A 25,794-nucleotide genomic window follows, 5' to 3' on the forward strand; every position below is an offset into this window, starting at 1 on the left:
ATTTGTCCCAGGTCACAAGGCAATGTTACAAGTGAGATTTGAATCCAGATCCCCTGACACCAGAGCCAGAATTCTTTCTATTGTAGCACTCTATCTGCTGCCTAGGTTTAATTCCAAGCTTTGTAACTTTACAATCAAAGTCAGGGGTTCTTAACCCCGCTTTGGCAGTCTGGAAAAGCCTGGATCCCTTCTCAGGGTAATTTTTTTGTTTGTTTGTTTGTTTGGTTGGGTTTTTTTGCGGGGCAATGGGGGTTAAGTGACTTGCCCAGGGTCACACAGCTAGTAAGTGTCAAGCGTCTGAGGCTGGATTTGAACTCAGGTACTCCTGAATCCAGGGCCGGTGCCTTATCCACTGCGCCACCTAGCTGCCCCCCAGGGTAATTTTTTATACATAAAATAAAATATATAGAATTCTCAAGGAAACCAGAAATGCCGAAATTCAGTTGTCCAAATACTAAAAATAAAATAAAATCAATCAAACAAAAAATTCATGGAACCCAGGTTAAGAATCTTTGAAGTTGGGGCAGCTAGGTGGCACAGTGGATAGAACACTGGCCCTGGAGTCAGGAGGACCTGAGTTCAAATCTGACTGTAGACACTCAACACTTACTAGCTGTGTGACCTTGGGCAAGTCACTTAACCCCAATTGCCTCACTAAATAAATAAATAAATAAATAAATAAATGAATGAATGAATGAATGAATGAATGAATGAATGAATGAATGAAATTTTAAAAAAGAATCTTTGAAGTCACCTTTATGATTTCAGGCAAGACAATTAAGTCCTGAATCTTAGTTTGTTTGTGTGAAAAATGAAAGGAAAGAAGGAAGGAAGGTAGGAATGGAAGGAATGGAAGGAGGAAGATGAAGGAGAAAAGGAAGGAGGGAGAGAAGGAGGGAAAAAAGAAAGGAGAGAAGGGAGAAAGCATTAAGGGACTACTTTGTGCTAAGCACTGTGTTAAGCAGTTTATAGATATCTCATTTGATCCTCACAGCAGCTCTCAGAGGTATTATTATTATTATCTCCATTTTGCAGCTGAAGAAACTTAGGCAAAAAGAAGTTAAGTGACTTGTCCAGGGTCAGCCAACTAACAAATATCTGTGTCCAGATTTAAACTTAGGTCTTTCTGACTCCACATATGAACTATATGATCTGTCAGGTGTCTTCTAGTTCTAACTATATAATCCATGATAGAATTAGAAGCCAAGGAAATAAGCTGGATCCATCTGTGGACACTGACCTCTATCCTTTCCTTAATAGTCTCCAAATACTCCCTACTATCTATCAGTCTCTGCTGGTGGTTCTGAGCAAAGAGATTATCTGGCTGTTTGTCTCTCTCTCTCTCTCTTCTTGAAACTCATGGAAAATTATGGCTAGAGGTAGGGAAGAGGAGAAAAGGTTGCTTAGACTTGTGCCCATTTATTTCTTCACTTAGACAAAAGGAACATATCTATACACACATTAGGGGTCAGTGGAAGATTAGTTGCTTAGTTCTTTTTGTTGTTTGTTTGTTTTTTATATTTAGAATTTTATTTTCCCAAATTACATGTAAAATATAAATGTTGACATCAATTAAAAAAACCCTTTGTGTTCCAAATTCTCTTCCTCCCCCCCACAGAACTCAAGCAATTCAATATAAGTTATACATGAGCAGCCATGCAAAACATTTTCACATTAGCCAGGTTGTGAAAGAAAACAGAAAAACAAAACTTCAGATAAAGGAACTAACAAAAAAAGATACCATCAGTTCTCTCTTTGTAGATGGATTGCCTTTTTCATAAGACCTTCAGAGTTGTCTTGGATCATTGCATTGCTGAAAATAACCAAGTCATTCACAGCCAATCATCTCACAATATTGCTGTTATTTTGTATACAGTACATTTCACTTTGCATCAGCTCATGCAGGTCCTTCCAGGTCTTTCTGATGGCATCCTACTCATTGTTTTTTTTATAATAAACTACATTTATATAGTACTTTAAAAAGAGATTTCCTTACAATAAACTCATTATTGCAACAGCAGTAATAGATAACATTTGCATAGTACCTTATACCTGACAAAGAATTTTCTTCACAATAGCCTAGCAAAGTAAGTACCATACATTTTGTCATCATCATCAATCAATCATCCATCAATCTTCATCATCTTCCTCAATTAATCCTCACAATCATCAACCAATCCTTATCCTTATCATTCAATCCTCAGCATCAATCATCGTCAATCAGTCCTCATCTTCCCCCAATCATCATCAATCCATCACTCAATCATCATCATCATCTTAGAGTACTCTTGCCTCTGCTTCAACATTTTTTCAGCTACTATTGCTGTTCCCCTCCATCCTATTCCCTCCTCACGATATTTACTCTATTTTCTATCTTCTTTTACTCTATCCCTCCTCAAAAGTGTTTTGCTTCTGACTGCCTTTTCCCCCACTCTGCCCTCCTTTCACCTCTCCCTCCTTATCCCCTTCCCCTACTACTTTCCTGCAGTATTAGATAGATTACTTCACCCAACTGAGTATGTATATGATTCCCTCCTTGAGCCAATTCTGATGAGAGTAAGGTCTTTGAGTCAATTGTGATGATTATAAGGCTCATTCACTGCCCCACTCCTCCCCCATCTCTCTACCCATTCCACAAGCACTTTCCTGCTTCTTTCATGTGAAATTTCACCCCATTCTACCTCTCCCCTTCCTCCTCCCCCAGTGCAATCCTCTCCCCCTTCAATTTTACCTTAAAGATGTCATCATTGAGCAGCTAGGTGACACAGTGAACAAAGCACCCTCTCTGGTCCCAGGAAGACCTGAGCCCAAATCTGACCTCAGACACAAGATACTCACCAATTTAGCTACCATAGGCATGCCACCCAACCCTGATTGCCCCACAAAAAAAGATAAACAAAAAATAAAATGCTTTGCCTAATCAATTCCCACATGTACCCTCTGTCTAAATTTATTCCTATCATCAGCCCTAATACTGAGAAATTTCTTATGAGTTAGACTTATCATCTTCCCACATAGGAATGTAAACAGTTTAACCTTTTAACATTCCCTCATGATTTATTTTTCCGGTTTACCTTATTATGCTTCTCTAGGGTCTTGTATTTGAAATTTTCTATTCAGTTCAAGACTTCATCACAAATACCTGAAAGTCCTCTTTTTCATTTAAGTCCCATTTCCCCCCTGAAAGATTATACTCAGTTTTGCTGGGTAGGTGATTCTTGGTTGTAATCCCAATTCCTTTGTCTTCTGGAATATCATCTTCCATTCCCTCCAATCCTTTAATGTAGAAGCTGCTAGATCTTGTGCTATCCTGACTGGGACCTCCACAGTACTTGAATTCTTTCTTTTTGGAAGCTTGCAATATTTTCTCCTTGACCTAGGAACTCTGGAATTTGGCTATAATATTCCTGGAAGTTTTCATTTTGGGATCTCTTTCATGAGGTTATGGGCGGATTCTTTCGATTTCTATTTTACCTTTTGTTTCTAGAATATCAGGGCAATTTTCCCTGACAATCTCTGGGAAGATGATGTCTAAGTTCTTTTTTTTTAAATCATGGTTTTCAGGTAGTCCCATAATTTTCAAATTACCTCTAAGGGATCTATTTTCCAGGTCAGCTGTTTTTCCAAGAAAATATTTCACATTTCCCTCTATTTTTTTTATTCATTTGTATTTGCTTTATTGGTTTCTCATAAAGTCACTAGCTTCCATTTGTTCAATCCTAGTTCTTAGGCAATTATTTTCTTCAGAGAGCTTTTCCATTTGGCTTTTCAAGGTGTTGACTTTTTTTCTCATGACTTTTCTGCATCACTCTCATTTTCTCTTCTATCCCTCTTACTTTATCTTCAAAGTCTTTTTGAGCACCTCTATGGCCTGAGACCAATTCATATTTTTCTTGGAAGTTTTGGATGTAGGAGTCCTGATGTTGCTATCCTCTTTTCTTTGTTTTTGTTTTTCTTTTTCAGGGCAATGAGGGTTAAGTGACTTGCCCAGGGTCACAACAGCAAGTGTCAAGTGTCTGAGGCTGGATTTGAACTCAGGTCCTCCTGAATTCAGGGCCAGTGCTTTATCCACTGTGTCAATTGGCTGCCCCGCTTTCCTCTTTTGAAGGTGCACCTTGATCTTCCTTGTCACTAAAGAAACTTTCTATGGTCTGCATCTTTCTCTGTCTGCTCATCTTGCCTGCCTATTTCTTGACTTTTAACTCCTTATTAACGTAAGGCACTGCTTCCAGGCTACATCGTCCCAAGCTTCAGGGAGTCCAAGGTGGTATGATTTAAGGAGTGTCAGGTTCTTCACTCTCCTGGCCTGTGCTCTGGCCTGTAAATAACCCCAAGCCTACTTGCCTTCAACCAGGAAACAAAATTTTGTTTCACTGGGTTGATAGCTCTGGTGAGCCTATGCCCTTCCCCTCCTGGCCTACCACCACTCAAGATTTCTTCCTGGTTCCCAGCAGCTGGGGTAAAACAACCAAATTCCACCTCAGTCCTAGAAGTGACCCCTGTACTATACCCCCAGCAAACCACTCGACCCTCTCACCAGATCCTGAGCTTAGTTCCAGAAGATGCCGGTGCTGCAGCTGATTCAAAGCCTACAGGGGTAAATTTATCTGGCGTGGCCTGCCTGGGGTTGGATCTGTGTTGGCAGGACCCGGGTCCAGGCAGCCAGCCTGGGCCTTGATCTGTGTTGGCTCAGCCCTGGTCTCTGTTGGTTTGGCCTGGGTCTCAGTTGCCTACCTCTATAAGAGAACATCCATGAAAGTTAATATTTAAAAACCAAGGAGATAATGACTCTCTCCTGTCCCCCATCTGTCCACCTCTGGTAACCAACAAGATAAAACAAATTACCTTCTGCTCTACCTTCTTTTTCCAGCATTGAACTTCATCTCCACCTTGCCCTGAAAGGACACACAGGCACAGTCAGGAAGACGTGAATTCAAATCCACTCTCAGACACTTAAAATCTGGTTTGAAATGGAAGTGACAAGGCACTTGACCTCTGTTTGCCTCAATTTCCTCAACTGTAAAACAAAGATGATAATAGTACCTAACTCCCAAGATTGTTGTGGGGATCAAATGAGATAATGTTTGTAAAAAGTGCTTAGCACAGTGCTTGGTACATAGTATGTGCTCTATAAGTACCCATTCCCTTCCCACTACAGGGTCTGCAGTTTTGTTATTTCTTTCTGTGATTTTTTTGTTTGTTTTTCATACTTTACAAGAAAAAGTGTTTCCCCCTAGATTGGGGATTAGCAAACTATGGTCCAAGGGCTAAATCTAGTCTCTGGTCTGTTTTTGCAGGGATTCTAAGAGACATTTTTAGCTCTTAATTGACTCTTCTCCTAGATGGTTAAAAAAAGAGTTCGTGATTTCTTAAGTATTATTTAATTATATTTTGGTCCCAATGCTTCCAGTTTCATAGTGGAAGTCTGTGAAGAACATAGGATTTGATCTTCAGAAATTTGCTTTATATACAGCCTTCAAGAACTAAGAGAAATAGGCCCATACAAGTTAAATGACTTGGCCAAGGTTATAAAGGTAGTATATAGCAGATCCATATTTTGAACCCAGATTTCTAACTGTGGATTGTTGCCTCACCATCCCCAATGTGACCTGAATTAGATTAAAATAAAATGAAAGGGCAGCTAGGTGGCACAGTGGATAGAGCACTGGCCCTAGATTCAGAAGGACCTGAGTTCAAATCCAGCCTCAGACCCTTGACACTTACTAGCGGTGTGACCCTGGGCAAGTCACACCCATACACTATAAGAAGAATGAGCCTTCACCAAGAGCAAGAGGCTGAGTCATGGCAGATGCTGTAGAGCCTGAGAGAGGTCTTGTGTGCTATGTGGCTAATGCCTCAGCATGCCCTCTGGTGTTGGGTAGGTTATAACCCCATGCTCTCACTTTGTCCTTTTTGTCCTGTGTAAGTGTAAGGAAATGGCTTTTTTTTCTTTTAAGGCTGGCTGGGCATAGTATAGTGTAGTGAGGCAGCGTGGTGAACTAGAAGTCAGGAGGACTTGGGTTCAAATCCTACTTCAGATGCTTACTAGCTATGTGACCCTGGGCAAGTCATTCAACCTTTCTGACCTCAGTTACCTTATCTGTACAATGAAGACATTAGACTTAATGGCCTTGAAGTTCCTTCCCAGATCTAAATCTATGACCCTAACATAATTTGAAAAGAGAGAGGCAGTATGGTATTGGGATACAACTCTCTATGGACAGGGTTCTTAACCTTAGTCCCAAGTTCTTATTTGTTATCTGATAATTGTATGTCAATATAATTAATTTTCTTTTTAACTCTATTTTATTTTATGCATTGAAACATTATTCTGCAAAGGTGTCCATGGTCTTTACCAGACTTTCAAAGGGATCTTTGATATTAAAAAAAATTAAAAACACTTATTCAGTGGTAATTTCCTTATTTGTTAAATGAAGGTAGTTTAATGAAATTGTCTTTAAGGTTCCTTCCAGCAGCTCTGATTATCTCACAAGAACTGAGAGAGGCCTTCTTATTTTGCTATTTCATTATTATTATTATTATTATTATTATTATTATTATTATTATTATTATTATTATTATTATTTGTTGAGGCAATTGGGGTTAAGTGACTTGCCCAGGGTCACACAACTAGTAAGTGTCAAGTGTCTGAGGTCAAATTTGAACTCAGGTCCTCTTGACTCCAGGGCTGGTGCTCTATCCACTGGACCACTTAGCTGCCCTGAGGCCTTCTTATTTTGAGGATAAGGTAGATGGTAAAGTTTTTGGCCAAGGGGCATGAGGACAGTTCCATTTTTGATACTGGATCTATATTTGTTTCCAAAATTTTGAAAAGTTTATATTATACTCCTTCTCACTTCTATTTCAATCCCTTTTCATTATTTCTTCACCTCTTTCCTAGGCTCAGTATCTGCCTCATGTTCTTACTCCAAATGAAAGCAGGCAAAAAGATAGTTCTGAATTGCTTTGCTGATTTCTTCCACATCAGCATTGTTTGAGGCACTTAAGTTACCCAGGGGTTATGAAAACAGAGAGCCATGATGTCGAGTAATGTAAGGCAAGACACTATCATTTTGAGAATTGCTTTATACTTTTTCTGATGCTTTTCAAAAACCCAGTCCAAAAATCTTTGATATGCTTTTCTGATCCTCAACCAACAAATTGCTCCCCAAATCTATGAAAGTATACAGGTCAGAGTCTTTCATTTAAAGAAAATGGAAAAAAATTGTACTGGACACAAGCATTAAAGAAATCACGCCTCTCCCATTCACCCTCGGGATGACTTTGATCAATGATCAGTGATCTGAATTAAAGTGCTATCTGTCTGGCCTTTGGGAAGTTGGAGATAAAACAATATCTGTGCCCTTTCATTGACTGGAATTCTTTTTTATGTAACAATTCTGTTTTCTCTTCTTGAAAGAAAGATGAACACAATTGCCCATGTATATATGGCCATACTTATGGGAAGAAGAAAAAAATCCCACAGGATATGCTCATGTAGCACACAATCTGGGTCAACTATTTCAACTTTCACTTGGCTCTGACAAGTTGAGTTTTTAGTGGGTAGCTATTACATCCTCTCATGGATCTAGAGGTTGCCTTAATGGATAGGGATTTTCTTTCTAATTCTATAGCTCATGAGCCCTTATTGGTGTGTTTTGATTATTTTTTGGGGGGAGGTCAGGACTGTCAGTTGATTATCGATTAATCTACCAGCTCTAATTAACTTTTAGAAAAGGGCATTTGCTAAAGAGACATAGTAAGAACAACTGGTACAAAATCCATGACACACCCTCCCATAAGTATATACAAAGTCTAGGGAAAAATAGATTCATGCTTAGAAAGTATGTGGCAATTGAGGCAAGGTTCCTGGAAAGCCCTTTTGCTAGAATCTTCCAGTTATCCTCCTTAGATGTAGAGTGAGAAAGGATTGGCATTGTGGGCACAGAATCTGATTGGGTAGCTTCACACCCATACACTATAAGAAGAATGAGCCTTCACCAAGAGCAAGAGGCTGAGTCATGGCAGATGCTGTAGAGCCTGAGAGTCTTGGGTGCTATGTGGCTAATGCCTCAGCATGCCCTCTGGTGTTGGGTAGGACACTCAAGAGTTGGGTGAATGTTTACTGTATAGCAGTGGTGTCAAACTAAAGGAAACAGGGCCAGCAAACCATATATAAGGATCCCTGTGACCCATATACTGATTTAGAAAAACACATAATAACATTACCTATGTTCTATTATATTTTTTGTTTTGGTAGATAGTTTCCATTTTATTTATTTATTTTGTTTTGTTTTGTGGAGCAATGAGGGTTAAGTGACTTGCCCAGGGTCACACAGCTAATAAGTGTCAAGGGTCTGAGGCTCAGGTCCTTCTGAATCCAGGGCCAGTGCTCTATCCACTGCGCCACCTAGCTGCCCTTTCATTTTATTTTAATCTAATTCAGGTCACATTGGGGATGGTGAGGCAACTATTGGACACCTCTATTCTACAGTACATACATTAGTCCTCAGGATTGAATAAACACTGTCCCTGCACCCTAGTGTCGAACTTTTATTTTTTCTTTTACCTTTATCTCATAAAATTTTAATATCCAATCCCAAATATAACTCTTTGGGTATAAGCATTTACATTTAACAAACATTGAGCACCTACTTTATACAGAACACCTTCCTGGGTGCTGAAGTGCACAGGTTAGACAAAACACAGACCTTGCCCTCATGGAGATCATAGCCTAACTGAGTGATTAGGGATAAGCAGAGATAACGCTAATGCAGAATATCACATTTTAGCAATAGCAGAAAGTCAGGACACAGATTAATTGACAAATGGGTTGTATGGGCAATGAAAGGTCTGTGTTCAAAGGAATGCTACAGTGGTTTTGAATAGCTTTTCAGGGAAGATAACAGATAATTAACCTAAGTCCTGATGGATTCATAAGATCTTTATAGGCAGAGGAAAGATGGGGAGTCTTTGCATGTACAGAGTCTGGGATGCATAAGGCACAATCACGATACTGGTGAGCAAACCAATTTAGCTGGTCGGAGTTTCACTTAGGATGACATAAAGCCAGAAAGGTAGGCTGGGGTCAGTTTGCAGAAAGCCTTATATGCCAGGGTAAAGTTGTTTGGTTAATAAAAAAGATTTCTCTATTTCCTAGGACTCTATTTTGTAAGTTGGTGAGCCTTCCCTTTACTTTAATTAAGTTACTTTCATAAACAGCCCTACAACTGCTTCCTAAGATAGTTGTGTTTTAGACCTATGCGAAAAATAACGTCTATCATTTTGTCTTCACTTTCCTCACAGGACACACTTAAGTGGCTTCCAGAGTCTCCCAGGTGCTGTGTTGGCCCTGACTGGAACCTGCAGGATTCCCGCTGGAGCTCATTAAAGGGAAAGGAAAATTTTCACCCAGGTTTTCCGTACAAACTCAGACCAACCAAAGAAAACTGGAAGGAAGGAAGAGTTAGTCCAGAGCAAGAAGCAGAGGAGTTAGAGGATCTATGTGAAGATGTAAGAAGATTCATTTGTTACCAGTGTGATTTGGGACAAATCATTTAACTTCTCTGGGCCTCATTTTCTTCCCTTGTAAAATGAGAGGGTTTGTCCATAAGGCCTGAAAGTTCCATTCCATTCTAAATTTGTCATCCTTTGCCCCTAAAATCTTTATAATCAGAAAATAATAATAATAAAAATAAATAATCATTTATATTATATAGTCCTTTAATGTTTACAAAGTGCTTTATGAATATTATTTCATTTGATTATAAGTATTAAAAAATAACCAGTTATCCCTCCCCCACAAAAAACACCCACCTGTTCTGTCTGCAACTGAAACAGTTTAACAATAAACTAATGCTTAAAATCATAGAATTTCTGTCAAGAAGAGACTTTAGCACACATCTGACCCTCTCATTAGAAAAAACTCTTGAGGGTCAGCTAGGTGGCACAGTGGATAGAGCACTGGCCCTGGAGTCAGGAGGACCTGAGTTCAAATCTGGCCTCAGACACTTGACACTTACTAGCTGTGTGACCCTGGGCAAGTCACTTAACCCCAATTGCCTCACCAAAAAGAAGAAGAAGAAGAAGAAGAAGAAGAAGAAGAAGAAGAAGAAGAAACTCTTGAATAAAAAGAGATGGGGTTCTATGTAAATTTTTCTTTCCTACCTGCCTCCCTCAACTCCCTCCCGCCAAGTCTTACCTTTGTATGTGAAGACAACATTACTGATTGGCCATAAGTAAGGCATGGATATTGAAGAAATCTTACTCCCTAGTAATGGTGATGAATTTGTGTTGATCCATCCACATTCTCTGACCTGGTCCTCTTTGTTACAGAAGATATATCATTCATTATCCCTAGCACTTATATATAGCAATTTAAGGTTTGCAAAATACTTTATGTATAGTTTCTCATTTTATCCTCACGACAACCCTGGGAGGTAGGTGCTCTTATAAGTGACTTGGCCAGATTCAATATAGTTAGCAAATATCTAGGCTGGATTTGAACTCTAGTCTTCCTCACTTCATTCCCAGGGCTCTATGCATCGTACCATCTAGCTATTTGTCACAATCTAGCTCTAGCCTACCTTTCCAAACTTCTTTACATTCTTCTCCTTTGCACATAGGGAGAGGCAAGGTATTACAATGTCTCCAATCCAAGGATCTGGATTCAAATCCCACTTCTGATGTGTATGTTGTGTCCCCTTGGGGGCAAGTAACTTAACCTTCCTAGGCCTCAGTTTCCTCCTCTGTAAGATGAGAAGGTTGGACTACATGACCTTTGAGGATTATTTCAGATTTAGATGTGTGTGTGAATGAGGGTTAAGTGACTTGCCCAGGGTCACACAGCTAGTAAGTTTCAAGTGTCTGAGGCCAGATTTGAACTCAGGACCTCCTGAATCCAGGGCTTGTGCTTTATCTACTGTGCCACCTAGCTGCCCTCAGATTTAGATTTATAATCCTGTACTGCCAGTTCTGACATTAATCTCCCTCTGGAGTTGCTGGTTGCCCACCAGATATTACCTTGTATCTGCTTTGCACATATTTTGTGTTTACTTTTCTGCTGTTCCTTCTGCTCCCTAAACAGAACATCTTTGAGGGCAGAGGGACTTTATCTTTCTATACACACACACACACACACACACACACATACACACACACACACACATGCACATACATATATATATACATACATGCACATACATATAAAAATATATTCTTATGTATACCTATGCCTATGCCTATACCTATGCTTATGCCTATGCCTATACCTATACCTATATGTGTGTATGTATATATAGTGATAGGGATATTATATTCATATGTAATATATGCCAAATATATATGAATACCCATAGCACTATATATATAGACATATACACATAAATACAAACATACACACATATATGAATATCTCTAGCTCTCTCTCTATACATATACACACACACACATATATACATTTATATACACATATCTACGTCTACATACACACATACACATACATACATATACATACATATATAAATATCTCCAGCACTCAGCACAGTGCCTAGCGGACGGTGATTAAATGAGTGAGTGAATCTCCACAGTATTATCCAGATATTGCTCTCTCCATTTAGGACCTGTTAGGAAGTTGTTTCATTTCTGGTACCAACAGCAGGAGAGAGAGAAAAAAAAACTTTTAATAAATTTCATATTTCACACAAAGATCAAGATAAGAATGAAAAATCTGGAAAGTTAGAATTGAGAGTTAGAAATATATTTCCTTGATTTCAACAAACTTTGATTAAATATTACTTTGTGCCAGGCACTGTGCTAGACTATGGAAATAGAATGAAAAAAAGGAAAAGTACCTCCCCTCAAGGAATTTCTCTACACAGATAAGTAAATACAGGTAATTTTAAGAGCTAGAAAGCATTCGCAACTTGGGGAGGTGGGAGCAACTAAGGCTTTGTGTATGAAGTGGCATTTGTCTTGAGGGAAGCTAAGGGTTTTATTTTTAGTTTTGTTTTCACCCATAAATTTTTGCTAGGTGTGGTATCACTCACCTGTAATCCCTAGCTACTGGGGGAGGCTGAGGCTGGTGGATCACTTGAGCCAAGGAGCTCTTAGCTGCAGTGGACTAAGGCCAATCAGGTATCCAAACTAAGTCTAACACTAGTATGGTTAGCTCCAGAGAGTGGGAGCCACCATCCTGCCTAAGGAGAGGAAAACCATCCTTGTTCAAAATTGGAGCAGGTCAAAGCTTCCCTGATGATCAATAAATGGGATTAAGTCAGTGAATGGCCATGATATTTCCAGCCTGGGTGCTAGAGGGAAATCTAGTCTCAAAGCAAAATAAAACAAAAAACAAAAACAAAATTAGAAAATAAATTCTGTTTGTTTTTAATTTTCACTGATATCTTTTGTTTTTCACATTTTGAGTTCCCAATGTATCTTCCTGCCTCTCTCAGAGAGCCATCCCTTATAATTAGAGCTGTGGTACAAGCCTGCAAAACTCCCAAGTGCCCTCAATCAGATTAAAATGAAATTGGGGGGCAGCTAGGTGGCGCAGTGGATAAAGCACCGGCCCTGGATTCAGGAGGACCTGAGTTCAAATCCAGGCTCAGACACTTGACACTTACTAGCTGTGTGACCCTGGGCAAGTCACTTAACCCCCATTGCCCTGCAAAAAAAAAAGAAATTGGGGAATATTTAATGAAATAAATAAAAATACAATAGAATATAAATAATGCTAATATATTTTAAGTCAATATATGGCATTAGCGATCTTTATGTATAGCTTAGTGGCTGCTTATAACAAAGAATGAAAAATAGGAAAAAATAGATTAATAAAACAAACCAACAGATGAACAAAATCAGATGTTACATGAAGTGTTTCATACCCTTTGTCTCCCACCTCTACAAAGACAAGATGGATGTATATTTTAATATCTCTTTTCAGGGGGCAGCTAGGTGGAGCAGTGGATAGAGCACTGGCCCTGGATTCAGGAGGACCTGAGTTCAAATCTGGCCTCAGACACTTGACACTTACTAGTTGTGTGATCCTGGGCAAGTCACTTAGCCCTCATTGCCCTGCAAAAAAAAAAAAAAAAAAAAGGAAATATCTCTCTCTGTAAAACTTAAATTGGTATATAAATGCTAGCCATTTTAGCCATAAGGAAGGAGAATAGAGCTTTCAAGGGGCAGAAATGAAGAGGTAGTACCTTGTTGGCATGGATAAAGGCACAGAGATGGGAAATGATATTTGCACATATTGATATTTTCTATTCAGTTGGCCCCCTTTAAAACTGATTTTGAACTTTCCATCCTTGGTCTTCCTACCCTGGTCTAATATTAGTATTGCCCCAGAGAATTTAGCCAGAATTTTTCCTTCCCACTGGTGGGATTTGAGTAATTTACTGGGCATGAGTTGTGACTTAACTGGTCTATTTGGTTCAGCTTCTCCAAGAGGAAGTCCTTTCCAAAGAGCTCTGGGATCTTAGGGGATAAAAGGTACTATTTTTTATATTGCTTAGGATTTCCTCTTTTGTATTATGATTATTTATGGCTGTGAATCTCATTTTCCCCTGAGCACTGGGACAGTTTCCTCATTGGAATTGTGTGCTAGTTATTTTGATTTAAAAAAAACCATGGTGGTTGAGTTGATCAGGCTTGGCTATTCTGCTCTGTCAATTTCTTTTACAGGTTTTACCACATCCTCTTTGGGTGTCTTTATAAAATCTTTACAATTTTTAATATTGTTTGGACTATTTTGTTTAAACCTGTAGAAATAAGTGAATTTGTAAATGCCAAAACTCAAAGGTGTCAGTCATGGCAGTGTCTTCAGAGGCATGATGTAAGCAAGAAGGGCACAGGCTCAAAGGGTACAGTTCCAACCATGGGGAATTTGATGAAAGCATTACAAAGTATCCCATTTATATCCAACTACAGTTATTGAAATATATGAGCATATGTGTGTACGTATATGTGTAGATATATCATTCATTCATTTATTTACTCATTTATCATCTATCATCTCTCTCTCTATCTCTCTATCTACTTACTTATTTAAAGTGCATAAACCCCCATGTTAAGAACTGCTGTCTTAAAGTGATATTTCCCCCTCTTTGCTTATACAAACCACAACAGGAGCCTACATCCAAGATTTCCGACAGTCTCTTTGATCCTGGAGCAATCAACAGGGACCCAAGAACAACCTGGATCAGTTCTCATGACAGGCAGAAAGCAGCAATAATTGGAGGGCTGCTTGCTGAGGCTAAAGCGAAGGGGCAGATCATCGCTCCAGCTGACCATTTTCACACCAGGAACAACAGGTTCTCTGAAGAAGTCCAGGGTCACATTCCAGGAGCTAGAGAGCTGACCCAGCAACCCTCGAAGGTAAAGCATTCTGATCAGAAAAAAAATGTAGTCATCTCCCATCTTCTCCTTGTATGCTTGCTTGTTCATGGCAAATGATCTTAGTATGTTCCTTTTTCCTCCCTAATAAATTAGAAAAATATAGCATGCTATTTTTGTGAAATATTTTTCTGTAGCCCCCAAATTCAGGAATTAGAGTGAAAAGTTCTGTATGATAACTTATGTAACTGGTATAGTGGAAAGAATGTTTGAAGGAAGGAAGGGAGGAAGGAAGGAAGAAAGGAAGAAAAGGAGGGAGGGAGGAAGGAAGGAAGGAAGGGAGGGAAAAAAACATGTTTTAGGTATCTACAGGGTCCTATGTAGGGAGATGGGCTCAAATCTACTCTTGATACATATTGACTTTGTGATGCTGAGGAATTCACTTAGTTTCTGTTTTTTTTTTCTTAATTTCTAAGTGACTTAGATCAACTCTAGATTAAAGATTCATAGGGGTCTGTGAACTTGAATAGGAAAAAAATCTTGTTTTTCATTAGCTTTTGTTTTCCCTTGTGAAACTTTGTCTTTTAATTTTGTTCATTCAAAAACATTATCCCGAGAAAGGATATCATGGCTTCTCCAGATGACCAAAGAAGTACATGACACAAACAAGGTTAAGAACGTGTGCCCCAGAGTATAGCTTGCAGAGAAGGTGTAGCCTTCCACTAGTACTGGGAGAAATTCTTCATTGGGAGCTCCCTCTACCAAAAAAGTCACAGGTCTTATTCCTTGGGCTAAATGATGGGAATACAAGCCCAGAAGCGAGACTGTCCCTACCCACAAAGAGCTTACATTCTAATGAATGAGGAGACTCATAGAGAGGGAGGGTCAAAGAAGGAAATTTTGGTTGGGGACAAGGATGGTAGGTAGAGTCATAAGGCAAGGCCATTGTTAGACCCCTTCTAGACATGCTGTTCCCTACTACTTGTGTGTCTTTGGGCTAATCACTTAGCCTTTCTAGACTTCCATTTCCTTATCAGCAAAATGGGAGTTTTGGACTCCGTGATCCAAGGTCTCTTCCAGATCTAAATAATACATTTTTAAAGTTTGCCAAGCACTTTGACCTACCTGCATTATCTTAGCTAATTCTCATGAGAACTCTGTGAGGCAGGTACTATGGGGTTCTATTACTATCTCAATTTTACAAATAAAAAATGAAGGCCCAGAGAAGTCATATGACTTGCCTAGGGTCACTAAGCTACTATATGTGAGAGGTAGATTTTGAAACTGGGTTGTCCTGGCTCTAAATTCAGAACTCTTTCTATTATATGATGCTGCCTTGGCTATGATCTCTTGCTTTGTAAACCAGGCAGGACAATTTAGTGGTTGGCTATTATTATTAATTCACAATAATTGAATTTTGAAAACCCCAAATGATATAACTCAGAACGAAAAATGATCAGATAGTGAACCATCATTGTAGAACTTACTTCATCTTCTACAACATAAATATTAGCTAATTTATTTATTAAAAACTAATTGTATATTTAAGGTTGTTCAAATCGAGGAGAAAATACTGTCAGTCCTCTAGGAATTTACAGTTTTAACTTGGACAAGGAGACTGGAAATATACCAGTTGGGATGGTAGTTGAGTCTCAGGTGCATAGATCCTCCTTCATTTCCATTTCCAGTCAGTCTCCTGGGAATGTGAATGAAGAGGACAGAATGGAAACATTAACTCAGAACTTCCACTTACTTTTTTGTGTGCCTTAGGGTATTCATTTTTTGGAACTAATACTATTATGTATGGTTGCTCTCAAGGAGAGGTATAGGATGAGATGGGAAATTCAATGTGTTAGATTTAAGTACTTTTGAAAAGTAGGACAACCTAGGGTTGTGAGTCAGAAAGAAGAGTTAGTTGCCAATAGAACAGAGGCATCTTAGTAATCAAATGATATAATATTTGTAAAAAGGTGCTTAGCACAGTACCTGACACGCAGCAGATGTGATATAAATGCCTATTCCCTTCCCTTCCCTTCCCAGCCTGTTTCACACTCCCTGTGAGAATTTTGAGAGATCTTTCATAAACACAGGAATTATAAAATGGTGGTCCTTTCTCTACTTCCCCTTCTCTGAATGATTCTGGATTCTATTAACCTAGCACTACAGTATGCCATCTTTATCTAGCACGAAAAATTTGTAGTTGTTGAATTGTTTTTTTTTTTTTTTTTTTGGTTTAACAACCTTGTGACCCCATTTAAAGTTTTCTTGGCAAAGATACTAGAATGATTTGCCCTTTACAGATGAGGAACTGAGGCAAATTAGGTTAAGTGACTTGCCCAGGGTCATACACCTAGTAAGTGTCTGGAGCCAGATTTGAACTCATGAGGATAAAGTCTTCCTGATTCTAAGCCCAGTGCTCTATTTGCTGTGCCACCTCACTGCCTTCCAATGTGTTACCTAGTTGCTCTTGGTGCATGGAAAATTAGTGCTATCTAAAAGTGGAATGGAGATAAAGAGTTCTCCCTCACTGTATGTCTTCATTCCAAAATTGGATGCTCACTTGTTGAACGTGATGTAAAAAGAATTCTTGGCCAGAACTAGATGACCTTTGAGGTCCCTTCTAATTCTGTGAATTAAAGGACAGAGCCTGCAGAAAGTTTGAGGCCCAGAATGGTAATGGACTGCTTAATGATAAAAAGTCATAAACACTAAAAAGGGTCACTGACAGGCTATATTAGATTTTCTTCCTTTGGAGAATTTTAAAAAGAAGACTTCTGGACCGATTTCACTTTGGTACAACAAAAAAAGCAGGAAAATTGACTCAAGGGAATTTCCCAAATTTTGAAAAGGGAGAAGAGAATGATTTATCAAGCTATGAGCCCATAAATCTGACTTCAATTCCTGGAAAAATTCTAGAATTCATTGTCAAAGAAGGAGTTAGTTAGCATCTAGAAAATAAAAGGGTAATCATAAAGAATTGTCATGGCTTTATAAAAAATTACTTATGGGGGCAGCTAGGTGGCACAGTGGATAAAGCACTGGCCCTGGATTCAGGAGGACCTGAGTTTAAATCTGACCTCAGATACTTGACACTTACTAACTGTGCGACCCTGGGCAAGTCACTTAACCTTCATTGCCCCCCGCAAATTACTTATGCCACCCTAGCCTGTTTTCTCTTTTTGGCAGAGTGACTAAACTGGTAAATCAGGGAAATTATGCAGAGATACTTGATCTAGATCTTGATATACTATATATATAAGGGACCTAGATTTTAACCAAGTATCTCAAGATATTCTTGTGGAAAAGGTAGACATATGTGGGGGAAGGGAACAAATATTTATTAGGCACTTACTATGTGCCAGGAGCAGCTACATGGTACAGTGGACAGAACACTGGGTTTGGAATCAGGAAAATTCATCTTCCTGAGTTCCAATATGGCCTCAGATGTTTACTAGCTGGGTGACCCAGGACAAGGCATTTACCTCTGATTGCCTCAGTTTCTTCTTCTGTAAAATGAGTTAGAGAAGGAAATGGAAAACCACTTCAGTATCTTTGCTAAGAAAATCCCAAATAGGGTCACAAAGAATTGGACACCACTGAAAAACAACTGAATAACAGATGTGCAATGAACTATCCTAAGTGCTTTTACAATCATTATATTGTTTAATCCTCACTATAAACTTAGGAAGTAGGTGCTATTATAATCTCCATATTACATTTGAGGTAACTGAAGCCTACAGAGGTTACTTTCCCAGGATTACACAGCTAGTAAGGGTCTGAGACTGGATTTGAATTCAGGTTTTCCTGATGGCTGGCCCAGCAATCTATCTATTGTGCCAGTATATTAAGATGGATTTAGAACTGGTTGAATGGTCAGAATCAAAGGCTCATGATTCATTAGAATCATTAGAAGGAGGTGTTCAGTGGGGTACCTATTATTGGCTTGGCTCTGAGTTGCTTAACATGTTTATCAGTGACTTAAAAGGGATATATTTTTATCCAATTTATAGATAATACAAAACTGGAAGGAATGGCTAACAATGTGTGACTGAACCAGAATTTGAAAAAAGGTCTGGAATGTTGTACTGAATTGAATAAGATGAACTTTAACTGGGTAAATATAAAGTCTTAGACTTAGGTTCAAGAGATCAGTTTCACAAGTACAAAATTCATCTAATTTCCTCTGCCTTGTTATCTATCTTAACTATCTAATTTGTTTATCTCTTTATTAATTCACTTATTCATTCACTCATATATTTATTCATTCATCTATTTATTTATTTGCTCGTGTTTTCACTTGTGTACTCATTCATTTATTCACTTATCTATCTATCTATCAATCTATCTATATATCTATTTCTTTATTCATTTACTTGCTTATTTATTTATTTACTCATTCATTCATTCATTTACAGGCATTTGTACATTTAGTATTTCACTTCTTGATTTATCTGATTTCGCTCGTTTTTAACAGAATTTTCTTCATCTTGAGATCTTTTGTATTTTTAGTCTTTTCCCCTTTTTATATTTTAAAAATATTTATTTATTTTTATTTGCCAGAATCTGCCTTCTCACCCTCTCATTCAATCTCTCTCCTATTCCCAATTGAAAACACAAGAAAAACAAAAACCTTTTAAAAATGTATAGTCAATGAAAACAAATTTTAACATTGGCCATGGCCAGAAAAAATGTGTCTTGTTCTCCATTCTGAGTCCTTTACCTTTCTATTTGGAGGTGGGTAGTTGTTATCATTATTTCTCTTAAATTATGGTTGGCATTATTCTAATAAGAGTTCAGTACAAAATATTCCATCATATTTATATACCATAACCTGTTTATTATCCATTCTCCAATTTATAGGCATCTTCTCAGATTCCCATCCTTAGTCAAAAAGAACTATAAATATTTTTATACATCCTTACAATTTGTTTTGCTTAGGACTAGTCTGTCCCTTAGTCTGTACTCTCTATAATTCTCCAGTTCTGCCATTCTAATTTCCCTCCTATTATAAAATGTATTTTTGTACCAAATTCTTTCTCTTGCTACCTCTCTCTCTGTGTCTCTCTTCTTCCTTCTTTTGACCAGTTCAGATGAGAATGAGGTTTGAGTGTCAGCCATTCCCTCCCTCCCCGCCCCCATCTTCCTTATTTATATAGCTGTTTACTTGTATACTCTTATTACGTGAGAGAATTTTCCTTAACTTCCTTTTCCTCCCCTCCCCACTCCCATCCCACATATTCCTCATCTCCTCTCTTTCCATTCCTTTCTTAAGGTCATCAAGACATAACAACCATTCTCAGGTCTTGTCTAATTGGACTTCCTCTATGAAACTTGATAATGATAGAAATCAGAGAGGACAAATCTTATCATCTCCCCATATTTAAATGTAAGCAGTTTATCCTCTTTAGTTCCTATTTCATTAAAGATCCATTTGCCTGCCTTAATATTACACTCTTTCTAGGTAAGTTACTCTTGGCCATAAGCTCTGAGCTTGGGGTCTGAGCCAAACCACTGCTGCTGCTGACCTCTGAACCTCCTCCTTTCTCCATATACTGCCTAGGGCTCCCCTACTTGGGAAGGGTGACCTTACCTCAGGAGCAGCCACAGTTCCCCTTCTCTGCCTCCTCTTTTTAAATTATGTTTTCCTGTTGCTCATTTTCTGACATATTTCCCTTGGGTAGTGCGTTTGCTTCTAGGGTTAGGCCCCAAAGCTGTCTTAGCCTTCTCCCATACTGGGGAATTCGCTTTTTACCAGCCTTAGGTTTGACCCTAGTAAGCTTCTCAGGGAACAGTACTGACCTAGATATATCCAAGTCTTCTTTCCTTCAGGCCTGGTCCAAACACACACCGGATTGCTGTTCTAATTCCCTCAATTCTTATCTTTTCTAACTGACCCAAAGCTGTGTCTATGGTTTTTTGTAGGCTTGAAGGAGGGTATAGTGGGTGCTTTGGACAGAATTTCTGCTGCATTGGGGTTCTCTAATGTATGAGTGATTTTGGACAGAAAGGAAGCAAGATGGTCTTCCCTTTTTTGCCTGCCTTTCCTCTATTCGTCTCTGGGTAGAGTCCAGGTCCACTGTTTGTTGCAATGGCCTAATTACTTGGAGAAGGGCAGGGGATGTGTGTACCTGCAGGAGATGAATCTTTGACTGGGTGCCAAAGCAGAAGCCAATGGATCTGTAAGTGTGCCTACTGAGTATGGAGACTGGTGAGGGGGTGATGCTGAGTAAGCAAGTTAATGATAGCATTCTCCATTGTAAATTCATGATGCTGTTATTTTGTTGGACTTCTCGATTTCTTGTCCTGTGGAAAAAAATGCTCTACCTCTAGTACACAATTCCGTCCCCACTTCCTTTTTTATTTAATTAATTTTTTTTTTGAGCATCAGTGGGGACTGGAGGAAATGCCTACTCTTCCATCTTGTTAGTCATATATGACCCAGAAGACTGTTAGAGACATATGCTGAGATGGTAGTTTGTTAGAAAAAGATCAGGGGGGTTTAGTGGACTTCAAGCTCCATAGTGAGATATGGCTGTCAAGAGAACTAGTATCTTTAGAGAAGCATACCATCCAGTAATAAAGAAAAGATAGTATTGTTTTCTTAAGAAAGATAGTGATCAGCTAGAGAGACTCCCAAGAAAGGCAACCAAGATCATGAAAGGCCCTGAAGTCCATGCCAAATGATGATCAACTGAAGGAATTGGGAATGTTTAGCATGGAGAAGAGAAGGCTCAGGGTGACATAATTGTGTTTAAGTGTTTGAAAAACTGTCAAGTAGAAGGATGAAATTTGTTGTGTTTGATCCCAGAGGGTCAAAGGGGGAGAATTTGGTGGAAATTACAAAAGGGAATCTTAATCTTGATATCAAAGTATCTTCCTAAAAATAAGAGATGGCCCGTATGGAATGGATTACCTCAGGAGGTAGTGGGAGAGAAAATAATACAGTGGAAAAAGTGTTGAATTTGGAGTCACAGGAACTGACTTTGAATTTTAGCTCTGCCACTTACTAGCCATGCAATCTTGGCCAGGTCACATAACCTTTCTGGGCCATCTTGTAGTTTTCAAGTAAAGGCTTGAGTGACTGCTTGAATGTGACAGTAAGGATTCATTGTCCACTAGGGGTTCTACTAAATAGTCACCTTAATGTACTCAACAACCATCAAAAGAATTCTTTTTGAGGCTGAGATTTTGTGATTCTGTGAATATAACCTTTGGGACTGATTTACTTATGATCTTGACTGGGAATTCTCAAGATTTTTATGATGGTATGCTAGGGATGCTCATCTCCTGTTTCAGAGACTTATTGATACTGCTGATACTATTAGTCAATGAACTATTAAATAACCACTGTGGACACCAAGAAAATATGAAAGGAGAGATAAAAGCCAGTTGATGATCTTCACTAATTAAAAAATATTAATAGCTATTTGTATTAGCAGAGTGAGTTGGTGATGTTGGACTGCTAACCAGTTAAGATACTAGAATAATTAAGCCCTTATCTTATTAATTATAAATTCTGGTAAAGTACCCTTTTCTGTGTGCAGTGAAATGGAGAATCTTGTATTAGTCATCCTCCTGGAACAAGACTCCTTTCTATTTTTAGAAAAAGATGAGGTCATTCTCTACCTTAGATAATTGAAGGGAGGCACATGTGTAGGAAAAAAAGTTTGAAACTTGCATCATTCATATATTCCTTTGGAAGCATTTGTCCCTTGGGTTCATCGAGGAAATGAGAGTCATCTGCAGTTGTCTTCAGAGTCAGAGACTCATATCTGTCCAAAGGCCTGAACCTTGGGACTTTTGGAGGAAGAATATGCATAGACAGATTTCTTGGTAAGCCATTTAAGGGTCAATAATAAAGAAGCAATTGTGATCAGTTTTACTCACTCTAGTTTTGTAAAAGTGTGTACTCATTTGTTGCTTCCCTGATTAGATTTCCCTCATTGTAGCTAGGGATAAAAAGATAGAACATTTTTAATGTTCTCTTTGGGGTTAGAGGACACAGAGGACATGATCTTGCTCCTGTGGAACTTGGATCTTTAACTGTCAATTCATAAATGGAGCTTCTTTTTTGTTTAAGTATTAGTTGATCCATCTCTGAAAAATTATCTCTGTAGGTCTCAGCTAGTGCCTTCCATTGAGTAGTTATTGTCTACCTGATATGTGTCTTATACATAGCTATACACATTTTCTGTCTGTCTGTCTTCTGTCTGTCTGCCTGTCTACATGTTATGTCAGCTAGGAGGTACAGGGATAGAGCAACTGACCCTAAGTCAGGAAGCCTTGAGTTCAAATTCGGCCTCAGACACTTCCTAGCCATGTAACCCCAGGCAAGTCACTTAACCTATGTTTGCCTCAGTTTTCTCCTCAGTAAAGTGGATATAATAACTGCACCCACCTCTCAGGGTTGTAGTGAAGATGAAATGAGATAACAATTGTAAAGCACTTACTTAGCATTATGCCTGCACATTATAAATGCTAACTTTATCATTCCATTAGAATGTGAATTTCTTGTGGGCAGGGACTGTTTTGCTTTCCTCTTTGTAGCTAGTATACTTAGCACAGTGCCTGACACATAGTAGACACTTAAATGCTTATGGATTTGCTTGGTTCCCCTTTGCATTATTTCCCTTAGCTTCTGTCTGCCTTGGTTTCCTCAATTGTAAAACAGGGATAATAATAGCACCTATCTCCCAGGATATTAGTGAGGCTCAAATGAGATATTTATTAAGTGCTTAGAATAGTGCCTGACATATTAGTAGGCATTATATAACTGCTAGGTATCATTATTGTTGTTATTGTTGCTGTTGTTATATAATTATCTTGCCATATTTCTGTGTGATTGTCATATCTTCCATTTTCATGGCATTATAGTATTCTTCTTTTTGTAGGGCAATGAGGGTTTAGTGACTTGCCCAGGTTCACACAGATAGTAAGTGTCAAGTGTCTGAGGCTGGATTTGAACTCATGTCCTCCTGAATCCAGGGCCAGTGCTTTATCCACTGCACCACCTAGCTGCCCCCAAAGGAGAATCTTGATGTCTTTTTTTTTTTTGAGGCAATTGGGGTTAAGTGACTTTCCCAGGGTCACACAGCTAGTAAGTGTCAAGTGTCTGAGGTCAGAGTTAAACTCAGGTCCTCCTGAATCCAGTGCCAGTGCTCTATCCACTGCACCACCTAGCTGCCCCAGCATTACAGTATTCTTAACATTTTTGTTGTCATTTAGTCATTTCAGTCATACCTGACTCTTCATGGCCCCATTTGGCATTTTCTTGGCAAAGATACTGGAGTGGTTTGCTATTTTTTTCTCTAACTCATTTTAAAGATGAGGAAACTGAGGCAAATAGTGTTAAGTCACTTTCCCAGAGTCACACAGCTAGTAAGTATCTGATTCTGGATTTGAACCTGGGACTCTATCTACTGTGCCACCTAGCTGCCTTTTCATGATAGTGTCTCACAATTAATTTAATCATTTTTTTATTGTTGGCCACATAAGTTGCTTTTGGTTTTTTAAAAAATATACTTAATGCTACTGTGAAAATATTTTCAAAGATTTTTTTCTCTTGAAAGTACTTCCCCAGTATATTCCCAATAATGGAATTATTGAGTCTTAGAGTCTATCTTTTATGTCTTTAGAAATATAAAATGTGTGTCTTATCTTCCTAAGTAGATTGTAAACGCCACCAATTCATAGTACCTAGCATGGTGTCATGCAAAGAAGAAATACTCAGTATTTGTTTCCTTGAACTGTTTTTCTTTTTGATTAAATAATAGAATTTATTTTATTTCTTAAAATAAAATATATAAGACAATTCTATCAAAGATCAAGTACTACACCTCTACTATCCTTGAAACTGACAAGTTTATTATTTAAAACTTAAGATCTTTTTCTTTTATCAGTTTTTTGTATTCCTTCCAGCTTTATCTTTAAATGTCTCTGAGACAAAATTTTTTAATCTAGTTGACCTGTAAAACTTAAAAAAAATTGTTTTAAAAAATCTCCTATGTATTATCTTTGTTTTATGAGTTGATATTGCTCATAATCTACCATTCTCCTGCATAATATTATTTCTTTTAAACATTCTTTTCTCTTTAAATTTCAAGTTCCAAATTTTCTCCTTCCCTTCTCCATGCACTGAGAAGGCAAGCAAAATAATATCAATTATACATGTGAAATCATGCAAAAATTTTTTTTCCATATTAGGCATTTTGTAAAAAAAAAAGCCAAAAAATAAAAGAAAACAATTATATTTCAATTTGCACTCAATTCATAAATTTTGTCTCTGGGTAGCATTTTTTCATCATGAGTGCTTTTGAATTGTTTTGAATCATTGTATTGATCAGAGTAGCCAAGTCTTTCCCAGTTGATCATCATTACAACATTGCTGTTACCATGCACAGTGATCTTCCAATTCTTTTCACTTCACTTTCCATTAGTTCATTAAGGTCTTTCCATGTGTATTCTGAAGGTTTCCCTTACACAATAACACTCCATGACAATCATATGACACAACTAGTTCATCCATTTCCCAATAAATGGATAATTTACAAAAGATATACTATACTGCACTAAATTAATATAATATAAAACAATACAATATAACACAACACAACAACATAATATAACATAACAATATAATAGATATTACACATGTATGTGTGTGCATATATCTATATCTCTATCCATATCCATATCCATATATATATATATCTATCTTTAGAAGATCTCTTTATTTTAACTAATTTATCAGAAGGACACTTGTCAAATCAGAACTCGTCAAATAGTAAACAAATCATGGGCAGCTAGGAGGACCTGAGTTCAAATTCGGCCTCAGATACTTGATACTTACTAGCTGTGTGACCCTGGGAAAGTGGGAAAGTCACTTAACCCTCATTGCCCTGCAAAAAAACAACCAAACAAAAAGTAAACAAATCACTTAACTTCTCCACACCTTAAGGTCACTTCTTGCTCTAGGTTTGTGATTTTGTGATCCTAAATTGGAAGTAAAAAAAAATTAAGGGTAAGTATCATTGTCTCACCTATTGAGGAGGGATGAATAGGGCGTGATTTCTGTATCATTTATCAAAATCTCTTGTGTCCTGGTCTGCGAAACACAATAAAGATGTGTAATGTTGTCCCTGTACCTCATTGTCTATTTTTACTTAGTAAATGTATGGGGGACCTATAAATTGGATATAGGAAAATTAGCTTGACTTTGGGGATAGAGTTGATAATACATCTTTGAAAATCCAATTATTCTTTCTCATGTTTCTTTCTCTGAGTGTCATATATAGGATAAAGCATTTAATAAATTGTGTATGTTCTCAGGGGACCATTGCTACTCAACTGTCCAGAGAAAATTCAGTAGAAATGACTGGAATACCAGCAAGAAACAAAGAGCTAGAGGTATGAAAGATAAAGAGATGTCTTTTCAACATAATGTTATTTTTAATTATA

This window comes from Dromiciops gliroides, chromosome 4 (assembly GCF_019393635.1).
Source record: "Dromiciops gliroides isolate mDroGli1 chromosome 4, mDroGli1.pri, whole genome shotgun sequence".
Taxonomy (NCBI): domain Eukaryota; kingdom Metazoa; phylum Chordata; class Mammalia; order Microbiotheria; family Microbiotheriidae; genus Dromiciops; species Dromiciops gliroides.